The sequence below is a fragment of the Olea europaea genome, chromosome 15 (genome assembly GCF_002742605.1).
Source record: "Olea europaea var. sylvestris chromosome 15, O_europaea_v1, whole genome shotgun sequence".
Taxonomy (NCBI): Eukaryota; Viridiplantae; Streptophyta; class Magnoliopsida; order Lamiales; family Oleaceae; genus Olea; species Olea europaea.
The window spans coordinates 27,036,051-27,047,843 of NC_036251.1; positions in this window are offsets into that span (position 1 = coordinate 27,036,051).

Genomic DNA, 11,793 nt, shown 5'->3' on the forward strand with positions numbered 1-11,793 from the left:
CCATAGCCATCCTTTGGGTCTTCATGTGCTATAATATCGAACCCACATCGCATTGGACAACTTTCACGGATCAAACTGCTGGGTTCATATATCATTTAGTCCGGGGATGCAACGTTGATTTGGCTACTCTTATCTTTGACCAGATACGAAATTTGGGAATCTGGGGAGATAGGCGGTCTTCGATGATCTTCCCTAGTCTGATTAGCGGGATATATCTTGCCGCCGATGTTACAGTTGAGACAGGGGAGATGCCTGAGAAATCAAGCCCATTGATAAAGCTCACTACATTTGAAGCTCAGGAACGAGCTAGGGTAAGGAAGAGAGAACAAGACAGACTTGAGCAATAAAGACAAAATGCACAGGAAGAAGGACAAGCTATTGAAGATTTATACTTACTACAAGCCCCGCCACAACCAGTTGAGATGGATTCACAGCTACTTTGATAGATATTTGCCACAGCCACTGGAACTAGCAGGGATATACAAATTCTCAAGCAGAGGTTCGAGACGATGACCACCACTGCTGAAAAAGTGCAGAGAGACCTCTACTACTCTCGAGACTACACAAAAGGTGCTTTGAATGAAGCCACAGCTGCAAGAAGGGAAGTAGAGACTATGAATGGTAGGTTCAACATGCACGATGGGAGAATGGATGGCATACAGTGGCGTGTGAACGAAACTTGGGATCGCTTGGGAAATTTGGAAAGTAGTCTTCAAGCCATTCAGGCCGAGCAAGCACATCAGTCCGAGTTGCTGAGACAAGTCCTATCTCGCCTCCCACCTCCTCCTGAAGATGATGCTGCAGGTCCCAGCTTCACACCACAACCATCGAATTGATCAGGGGAGTTTTGTTGATCTCTTATTGCCAAGTTGTGTCCATGTTTTAAATTCTGCCATTTTAACTTTACATTTTACATTGAGGACAATGTATTGTATAAGTTCGGGGGATGGTAGCATAATTTCAAACAAGTATTCGGCATGTAATTATTCTGCATATTCACAATCCATCGTTAATTTTGACAAGTTTTTGCATGATGCATGCTTGATGAGTGAATCTTGATGAACGTTTGCATGCTTGTGTGGGTTTGGTAGCCTTGCCGGCTATGATGTGATTATTGGACACGTATAAGCTAGAAACTGTGGATTTAGTGCAGGATTGAATCTGCTAATACTTGTTGATGCATTGCTTGACATTCTTTTGCACGCTACTCATGCTTCACGTGTTAAGTTATTAATTGGAATTTTAGAATAAATTAGGAGAAACCTAGAATAACTCTCTATAACATTAACCTGTAATACCACTTTAAGTTAGTTTGGAGATGATTGAGTCATTGTAGGGGAACATGGAGATAAGTGGGGGGCTCTGTGCATGAAATTATAATGTGTGGATTGTTTAAACTCGGAAGGTGAGAAATAGGTGAATGTTTCAAGTGAGGATGGTTTTGGAAGTCAAATGTCTAGAAAAACAAAGAAGGGGCATAAAGTAAAAAGTGGAAAATTATCACTTCTCTCAAAAAGCCTTTATGACTCGAGCAAGTAAGTCTGTAACGGTTTAAAACCTGATGCCTTAATACCAACTGGTTTGGGAGTCATCGGCCTAAAGCTCGTTACAAGGGTCATATAGAAAGCAAGAAAAAGGAGAATTGATAAAAAGTCATCTTATTGAGTCTTTATAACTCGAGTGAATAAGACTGCAAGGGTTTAAAACCTGGTGCCCAAAAGCCAACTGGTTTGGGAGGCATCGCCTAAAACTCGTTACATGGGTTATATAGAAAGCAAATGAGAAGATGACACAAATAAATAAATAAATAAATAAATAAAATAAAAGCCCTCGTTGGACATTTGGTTGATAGAACTATAACCTCAATGTGAGGCAAGTAGCTTAGTTTAATCCCAAAGGTTGAACAATCAAAATAAGAAGAGTCTCTACTTGTTGATATGTGAACTTGTAATTGTAAAATCTATCCAAACTAAGAGAGGGTAAGAATTAAATTTTTTTTTAAAACTCCTAACCTTAGAATACACCCCGGAGAAATTGTGTGAAAAGAATATATTTGGGGATTGTGTATCTCTCAAGTGACATAAGGATAAATTTGACCACTATGGGTTGGGAATAAACTAATCATAAGCTTGATATGTTGGCATGAGTTTACATACACACGTTGAGTATTGCATTTGATGAGTAAGGTTGATTCAATTCTCACACTCTTGATATTGTTTCTATTATTATTACTAAGTCCAATCCTGAGACACGGCAAGCTATTAAGCCATGTTTGTTTGACATTAAGTCACTACATTGTTTGAGGACAAATAATAGTTTAAATTTGGGGGATTTGATAAGTGTGTTTTGACACACTTATTTAGCTCACAAACATGACTTAAACATGGACAAAATAGTTGAATTGTGACTTAATCTCATTAAATTCATGCAATGTAAATGTTTCTATGGAAAAGATGGAATTCAGAAGAAAAGAGCCGAAAAAGGATCAAAACGGAACAAAGCGATAGTTCGGGGACCAAAGGTGCAAATATTGGAAAGTTGAACTAAAGTGCAGAACTAGAATGAAAATATACCAAGTATGAGATTGAGGACGATACAAGACGATCGAAGGAAGAAAGAAGTAACATTGGACTGAATTGAAGAAAAGTGAAAGATGAAGGACTAAATTGTAATTAATCAAAAGATGAGTCGAGCAAGTGATCAAGGAATTGATTGACCCAAACATCAATTAGTAGTCAATATTTGATAATGAAACAAAGGAAAGAAAGAAAAGAGATCAAGAAAAGAGAAAACGGAGTTCAAGGACCAAAATAGCAAGATTGTAAAGTTACAACCTTGCGGCCGCATATATCTAAACCATGCGGCCTCACATGAGGAGGCAGGGATCTTTTGGAGACAGACCACTTGAACCATGCGGTCGCATGGTTTAACACCATGCAGCCGCATGGCTTTAAAATCCGAACAAAATTCTGAACTTCCGTTTTTAATTGAAAGTCTTTCGGGACTCCGTGAGGACATGGTATAAAAGTCAAAATTCATCAGAAATAGGGCAGAACGTTCAGGGAGAAGAAAAATACAACTTTTGGAGGCAAGGAACACAAACTTGAAGTCGATTTCACAAGAATTCAAGCGGGTTTTCAAGGTTTTATTCAAGAATTCAAGGAATTTTCATACGGGTGCTATTCTTTCTATTTATTAATTTCATTTTTTTTATGTAATTATGAATATTCTAGGCTAAGTTTTCAATTGCTAGGTGATCGATGAACCATTTTTTGTTATTTTAATTCCATATTTCATGAATTTAATATAAAAACTCGTTTGGATAATTTGATTGGTTTACATGCATTAATTTTCTTCCGCAATTAGTGGCCAATGATTGTGTGAGTGTTGATGACTTATTTCTTACATTTGAGAGAAGTGGAATATGTTCGATAAGGTGTAAATTAACATAGGGTCCGATAGGGGATAGAGATATACCCCTATGCTCTATGCAATTCTTAAACTGTTCACAAAAGCACATGCATTCTTGTATATTTGCATCATTCATAGAGATATAGGCTGGTGGTGTGCAAGAATAGGTCTAATAAATATCGAGAGAATATATTGGATAGAATTAGAAATATTGAATTGGCAAATTTCCATCGGGTCATTAATTTTATGAAATTAGGGTTTTTATAACTTCAATTGGGGATTCGTGATCATAGTGACTTTAATCTGATTAATTTCCATAAATTAACTTTTGAATTTGCATAATTTCATTTACTTGAGTGATTGAGTCGTTTAAATTAGAGAAATTTCGAAATTAGGGTTTTCAATAGAAATTAGGATTTTTAGTGAAATTAGGGTTTTTAATTGAAATTAGGGCTTTTTGCATTTAGACCATATTTTCACTCAATTAGATTCGGTTAATGCTAGATTATATAGAATTGAACTACTCAATCTCTGAGGGACGATATTCGGACTTATTAAAATCCACTTTATTACTTATTACGAACCGTACACTTGCGATAGTTTTAAATCGAAAGAATTATTTCGTGAACAGATATATCAGAGATTGGGTTGGAGAGCTGGACAAAGAATGCACGGTCGGAAAAGGCATTCAGCTGCATCAATGTGTAGTCAAGGTCATTCGATTTTAGACAAGTGCAAAAACTTTGTTGCAAATCTACCATGTCAAAAGGACAATATTTTAGTTGATCGTCGAACTAGAACAAGCCACTACAACTACCTCCACGGGCCACTCTGAACTATAACTTCAGCTGCTAGTTCTGCAGCAAAGGCATTTTAATTGCATTTATCTACTAGTTTTTTATATGAAGCAAAACAATTTTAAGTCATTCTTCAGACCACATTTACACAATCAAATATTTTACATGTTGACGTAAAAAATTGTAAGAACTATACTTGAACCAACTTTAAGGGAAATGAGATTCTTTATTTCGTTCATGGAAGACTTTTTTCTCCCCTTAATTAGCCCCTTTTGACCTCTATTTATAGGAGACCCCTTTTCTTTTGCCAGAATTATGTCATGTTAATCAAATCAACTATAGTGTCGAACTCAAACAACGCGCTGCCGATCTTTCCTTGGATTGGTTAATGAGGTCAATTGCTGTTATCTTAATATTCCCTCAGGTAATGATAGCCTGCCAGATTAGGGGAATCACGATGTTGATTGGTGGGATTGGGAATAGCCGACGTCACTCTCCCAAGTTTATCTGACTGATTGGGTGATTTGACTTGGGATGAGGGATCTATAATCATTGTGTTTTAGGATTACAACGGTAAATAGACCGAGCTAAACTCCTTCAACTTAATTGGTAGGCATATGGGGTGGGGCTCGTGAGCAATAGATATGAGGCCGGAGATCGATGGTCAATAGTTATCCCCAGGTCAGTGCTGTTTTGGAGGAGGATTGACCTATGGACTCAGTTGACCTTCTTTCTAGAAGCGTCATGATTGTAGTTTTGAATCATGCCAAGTGTCGCATCCCTGTATGGATGAGTTGTACGACACTTTCACTGGTTTCTTTTGGAAGCTTTTGTCAAAATGATGTAATTTTAGGCTGGATGCATCTAAGCATTTCATTTTCCCTCATTTTTCTCATCCAATGATCTGGGTGAGACCCCTTGGTTTTCCTTTACTTTAAACCTCTTTTTACCTTTCATTTCACCACTTACTTTGTGCAAAGTTTCCTTTCGAGGCAGCGAGAGAACTCTTAAGTACGTCTTTTCTCCTTCTGAGTGAGGTAGTTTATTCTCACTTCACCAGGTATTCTTTTGTTTTTCCCATTCTCCCTTTCCTCTTTCACATTTTCATGGGCTCAGACGAGTCTAGAGTATATTCTTAGAGAAACTAGCAGGAAGAGTCAGTTCCTTCCACCCCTAGTTCCTCATCGAGTTGTCAGGAAATCTTAACTTCCGTCCCCATTTCGATCATTAACCTAATAGATCTAGAACGCCCGACGAACATGGAGTCAGATCGTGAGGATTCGAGAGGTTGGATCTCGTGGGGAGAGTGAAGGGAGTCACTCAGATTAGTGGGGTGAGTTTATATAGGTCGGTGGTGATCGGTGATATGTTAGCGAGCTAAAGGGATAAGTACTATATCCTTAGCTCGATAGAATTGATAGTTCCTGAACCGTCTAATCAGGTTGACGCTTCCCATGTGGGATGCGTGGCATTAAATTTTGTTATTTTGAATGTCGGTCTTAGGCTTCCTTTTCCGAGGGTCGTGAGAAAATCCTTTCATTCTAGGGTATTGCCCCAACCCAGTTATGTCCTAACGGGTGGCGGACTTTGAATGCCATCCTCATTTTATGGCACCAAGCGGGAAACCTCGAGCTTAGCGTCGAACAGTTCAACTCTCTATTTACATTTAGGGAAGACGGGAAGGATTCTGGCTAGTGGTTCACCAGTGTTAGGCCTAGGATGGGGGGTTCTTTAGTGCTAGATACACTTTCCTCCACCAAGAAATGGAATGAGGAGTTGTTCTATGTGTTGGGAGAGTGGTAGTTCTATCCTTCCGAGATGGAGAGGAAGGATGTTGTCCCTACTCTCTATCACTCATTATGTAAGTGGAAGTCCATTCGTTTTTACTTTACTGAGTTGGTGAATATAATGTTTTTAATCTTTCTTCCCTTTGCAGTTTATAAGAAAGCTACATTGACTCCGGCTACATAGAGGCAAGCGGAGATAATAAGGTTCTGCATAAGAGATGGAGGTCCTGTAAATTTTTGATATCTAATTCCCACCTATTCCAGGCGAGGTTATCTCAGCCATCATCAACCACTCCTGTGACTACCATCACTTCGACTTCAGTGCCTACCACTTTTGATAAGGACGACCTTCTCTTAAGGGTGTTTCTACTTTGCTGTTTCATTTTTTTAAGCTCCTCTTTTTCCTCTCCAAGTTGGGACTTAAATATGCTAGGCTATAAGACAGCAAAAGCGGCGGCAGCTTTGAAGTGGAAAAAGAGAAATCTCCCAGTTCAGACGGTTGGATGATCTAAGGAGGTAGCGGTAGAGGAGATTCAGCTATTAAAAAGGAACCACCCCAAAGTGCCATGAGCGAGGACCTCTGTTCCAATTTCTCCAATGGAATAATCCTTTCTTTTGCTGCTATCGAGGTTACGTCGACCTCGCCACCACCTTCTGCCATGGTCGCTGCTGTATCCAGCTCTGCCAGATCACAAGAGCACTACCTAGACTTGTAGAGGCTGACCTTGAAGGTCTGCTCGGTCGTCGTCCTAAAATATTTTTGGACTTTCTTCGTGCTCCTTCCTCGGTAAGAAAGACTATAACTGCCCTCCCTTCCCCCCTTCATGAGTCCACTACCCTTCTCACTAGGAGCTGGAATGAAAGAGAATAAGGCTTCATAGCCGAGATGCCAGTGGGAGAGGCCATAGTTGCGGCTTAGCTCCACAGCCATAGATCTATCTTGTATATGATGTTTGTGGCAAATAAGGTATTCCCTCTAGGCTTGTATACTTTGGGGTTTTGAAATTCATTCTAGTGCTTATCGAGGGGTTGAATTTTTGTTATCCCAGGTGAAAGCTGAGCTGGATAAGATGCTTGAAGCCAAGGACCAGGCTATGAAGCTTTACGAAGGCATAGAGGCGGAAAGGGTTGGCTTCGTCGAGAAAGAGAAGGAGTATGGGGACCGCCTCAACAAGATGGGGGTGGAGTTGGAGGCGAATGCCGCATCTGAACTAAACCTTTTAGATGACAACAAGGCACTTAAGATACGGGGAGAGAATGCTAATGAGCGCGTTGCCGTCAAGAAGAAAAGGGCTGAGGATGAAAGGGCGTTGACGGAGGAAGAATGAGCTCGAGCTGATGCGGCTGAATGGAGGGCTAAGGAAGCGATAAAGAGGGCTGATGAGGCAGAGGCTAAAGTCGTGGGGATTGTGGAGGCTTAGAGGGCCTCTCCCAAATTTGATGTGTTAGCCCAGGATGCATACATAGTTTCCATGGAGAAAATAGTAAAATACATTGGCAGAGAGAGGTCAGGTTTTGACACCACCTTCCTGGTTGAGGCTTTGGAGGGGTAGATAGGAAGAGTTGCGCAAGTTGTCAGAGGCAGCGGGGGTCTCTATATTCCATGCTGAGGAGGACATCGAGGAAAATGTTACTGCCCTTCAGAATCCCTCACCTCCTTAAATGTTTGATTGTATTTGGAAGACACTTTTCATTTATGACTCAAAATCGTCAATTAATTAAGTGTTAGTGATTCAATTTACTTATTCTGATCTTCGTGTTTGGTGTTAAGTGTTTGGTACATCTAGGTATTGCAGCACCTGCAACCTTAGGTTGGCCTTGTTGAAGAGCAAGGTAGCAAGGCTTTCCTTGTAGGAGAAATTTGACCAATTGTTGTAGCACCTGCAACTTTAGGTCGGCCTTGCTGAAGAACATGGTAGAAAGGCTTTCCTTCTAGGAAAAATTTGACTAAGTGTTGTAGTATCTGCAACCTTAGATCGACCTTACTGAAGAGCATGGTAGCAATGCTTTTTTTCTGGGAGAAATTTTACTAAGTGTTGTAGCACCTGCAACCGTAGGTCAACCTTGCTAAAGAGCAAGGTAGCAAGGCTTTCCTTCTGAGGGAAATTTGACTAAGTATTGCAGTACCTGCAACCTTAGGTCGGCCTTGCTAAAGAGCAGGGTAGCAAGGCTTTCCTTCTGGGGAAAATTTAACTCATTGTTGTAGTACCTGCAACCTTATGTCGGCCTTGTTGAAGAGCAAGGTACTGGGGAAAATTTGACTAAGTGTTGCAGCACCTGCAACCTTAGGTCGGTTCATATAGCATGTTTATTGATTTATTGATAGCGTAATCGACGATTTACATAGTACAACATTTTCTACTGATAATACTATCTCAGATGCTCAGCATTCCAGGGATGGAGCAGGGGTCTCCCTTCCATATCTTCTAATTTGTAGGCCCCATTAGGTAGGATTTTAGTAACCTTATAAGGTCCCTCCCAGTTGGGGCCTAGGGATCCAGATCCAACCTCCCTCATGGCGATGAAGAATCTTCGCAAGACTAGGGATCCCACTTCGAACTCCTATTTTCGTACCCTTCGGTTGTAGTACCTCACACTGCGTTGTTTGTAGACAAGGTTTCTGAGTTCGGCATCATTTCTCTTTTCTTCCACTAGGTCTAGTTCTCCATGAAGAGCCATATGATTTTCTTTTTTTGCTGTAGGTAGCTGTGCGGAATGATGAAATCTTGATTTCTAGTGGAGTTACAGCCTTCACGCTGAAGGCTAGAGAGAACAAGGTTTCACCCGTACTGGTTCTTGTAGTAGTGCAGTATGACCATAGCACACTAGGGAATTCTTCAGCCCATCACCCTTTGTGCGCGTCGAGCTTCGCTTTTAGGGTGTGGTTGATAATCTTATTGATGACCTCTACTTGGCCATTGGCTTGTGGGTGGTTCGGTGTGGAGAAATGTTTCCTAATACCGAACTTCTCACAAAAATTTACAAAACGGGCATTGTCAAACTGTTTCCTGTTGTTAGTAACGATCGAGTGAGGTATGCCGAATCGACATATGATTGACTTCTATATGAAGTCAGTTGTTCTTTGTTCTATGATTTTGACAAGTGGTTTTGCAAATAATCTACTGCAATGATTGCTTACTTTACCCCTCCTTACCCAGGAGGCATAGGTCCAATCAAGTCAACCCCCAATTTTGCAAAAGGCCAGGGGGCAAATACGGTGTTAAGTTTGTAAGGCGGCGTTTTGATGATAGGAACGGGGTGCTAGCATTTGTCACATTTCTTCATGTATTCAAGAGAGTCTTGTCTAATTGTGGGCTAGAAGTACCGGAAGTTGGACTAGTTGTTTCTTCAGCTCATTAAAGGCATCCTGGCACTTCGGAGTTCATTGAAACCTCTTTCCTCTTCGTAACGTATCAAAGAAGGATTTGCACCAATTGGTGGATTTCGACCCAAATCGACTAAGGGCGGCGATTCTTCCTGTTGAACTTTGTAGTTCCCTAGGTCCAGTTGGAGCTCTCATTCCAATGACAACTCATATATTTTCTAGATTTGCCTCGATCCCACGGTTGTTCATTATGTAGCTCAGGAATTTTTTTGAACTCACACCGAAGGCACATTTCCTGGGATTTAGCTTCATCCCATACCTCCTTAGGATATCAAACATCTCTGCGAGGTACTGGCAATGGTCCCTGGCATGTGTGCTCTTGACCAACATATCGTCGACGTAAACTTCTATTGTCTTTTCAATTTGCTGGGGGAACATAGAGTTGACGAGGCATTGATATGTGGCTCCAGCATTCTTGAACCCAAATGGCATTATCTAGTAAAAATAAAGACCTCAGTCGGTGGTAAACGAGGTATGTTTTTGATCCAACCCGTACATGGAAATCTGGCAGTATCCAAAATATGCATCCATGAAGGTGAGTAGCTTATGTCCAGTAGTGGCGTCGACCATTTGGTCTATTCTAGGGAGGGAAAAGCTATCTTTTGGGCAGGCTTTGTTGAGGTCGTTGAAATCTATGCATACCCTCCAGTCCTCGTTGTTTTTCTTCATGAGGACCGGGTTTGCAATCCACTTGGGACATTTAGCTTCACATATGAATCTACTGTGCAGTAATTTCTGCACTTCTTTGTTTAGTGCTTCATACATTTTCGAATTCAGAGGGTGGCGATTCTACTACTTTGGTCGAACTGAGGGATCCACATGCAAACTGTGGCAGGCAACTCTGGGATCAATTTTCTTCATGTCCTCATGACTCTGACAAAAATGTCAAGATTCCATCGGAGAAACATTACTATTTCACCCCGGATTGGTGGCTGCAGCTTGCATCCCTATTTTAAGCTCTTTTAATGGGTTGTCTTTGCAAACTTGTGAGTCGTCTAGTTCCCAAACCTATGGCGATTCTACTACTTTGGTCGAACTGAGGGATCCACATGCAAACTGTGGCAGGCAACTCTGGGATCAATTTTCTTCATGTCCTCATGACTCTGACAAAAATGTCAAGATTCCATCGGAGAAACATTACTATTTCACCCCGGATTGGTGGCTGCAGCTTGCATCCCTATTTTAAGCTCTTTTAATGGGTTGTCTTTGCAAACTTGTGAGTCGTCTAGTTCCCAAACCTGTATGCTATCCAGTTTTTCTACAGGTTCTCCTTCTTCAACCTTTGTATGTAGATCCAACGAGTCGCGATTGGATTCAAATATACAAGTCATGTACATTCCCAGAGAAGAGCGTTGACGGCTGGGGTTAATGTTCATCTGACATCCTTCAGCAAGTTTCCCATTTCCTCTAAAGTTGAATATAAGGGGTTGCCCCATGATGGCATCGTAGTGTGACGCGGAGTCGAACACTACAAACTCAGTGTTTAGCCTAACCTGTCGAACCCTAGCTCCTACTGTGAGCTCAATTGATCCCCTTACCGAAGTTAGGGCTCCGTTTAGTTTGAGAACCATTTTTGGGTATGATCATAAGAAGTGGATAGGTACACCCATCCATTTGAGTGTTTAGTGAAGCACACGTTGAGGGCGCTTTTCGTGTCAACCAAGACCTTAGGGATGATAACTCTGGCCACATATATTAAAACCACCAGAACTCCATGATATGGGTGTAGATCTACTTCGTTCTCGATGAAAGTTAGGTGGTCATCTGTTGGTGTTCTACGGTGTTTCTCTATTATGCCGATCTCAGAGAGGTTGACGACGATATGTCTTTTCAATCTCGCTTCCCTTGTTCTTGCATTCTGTGCATGGTTCTTGCATTTTGTGCATCTATCAACATGTAGATGTAAGGTCTAGGTAGGTCAACATTGTATGCTCTGGCTTCAGCCTAATCTCTCGTATGACCACGATTCAATGGGGGTAGGAAATTTCACACAATAATGGTAGATTGACGTGGCCGCTTTGAGTTCGTGCATTATGGGTCTTCCCAGTATGGCATTGTAATTGGATGGCAAATTAACAATTACAAAGTCGGCTAAGATTTTCCTTTGGCAAGGAACCTCTCCTAATTTTACGACGAGGACGATATGACCTCGGGCTTCAATGGGGTCTCAGGAGAATTCTTGTAATCTTCTAGGATAGGGCTGGAGTAATCATTCCAAGATCTCTAGTTGCCTCAGGATCTGAGAATACAGTGTGTTGACTGAACTCCCATTATCCACGAGTGTTCTATGTACCTTTACTCCAGCGATGGGTATAGTTATAACTAGGGCATCGCCTTCATCTTGCAGGATCCCTTGAGAATCATCTTCTGAGAACTAGAACCATTCAGGGTTCATCGATGCGTTGAGGCTTGG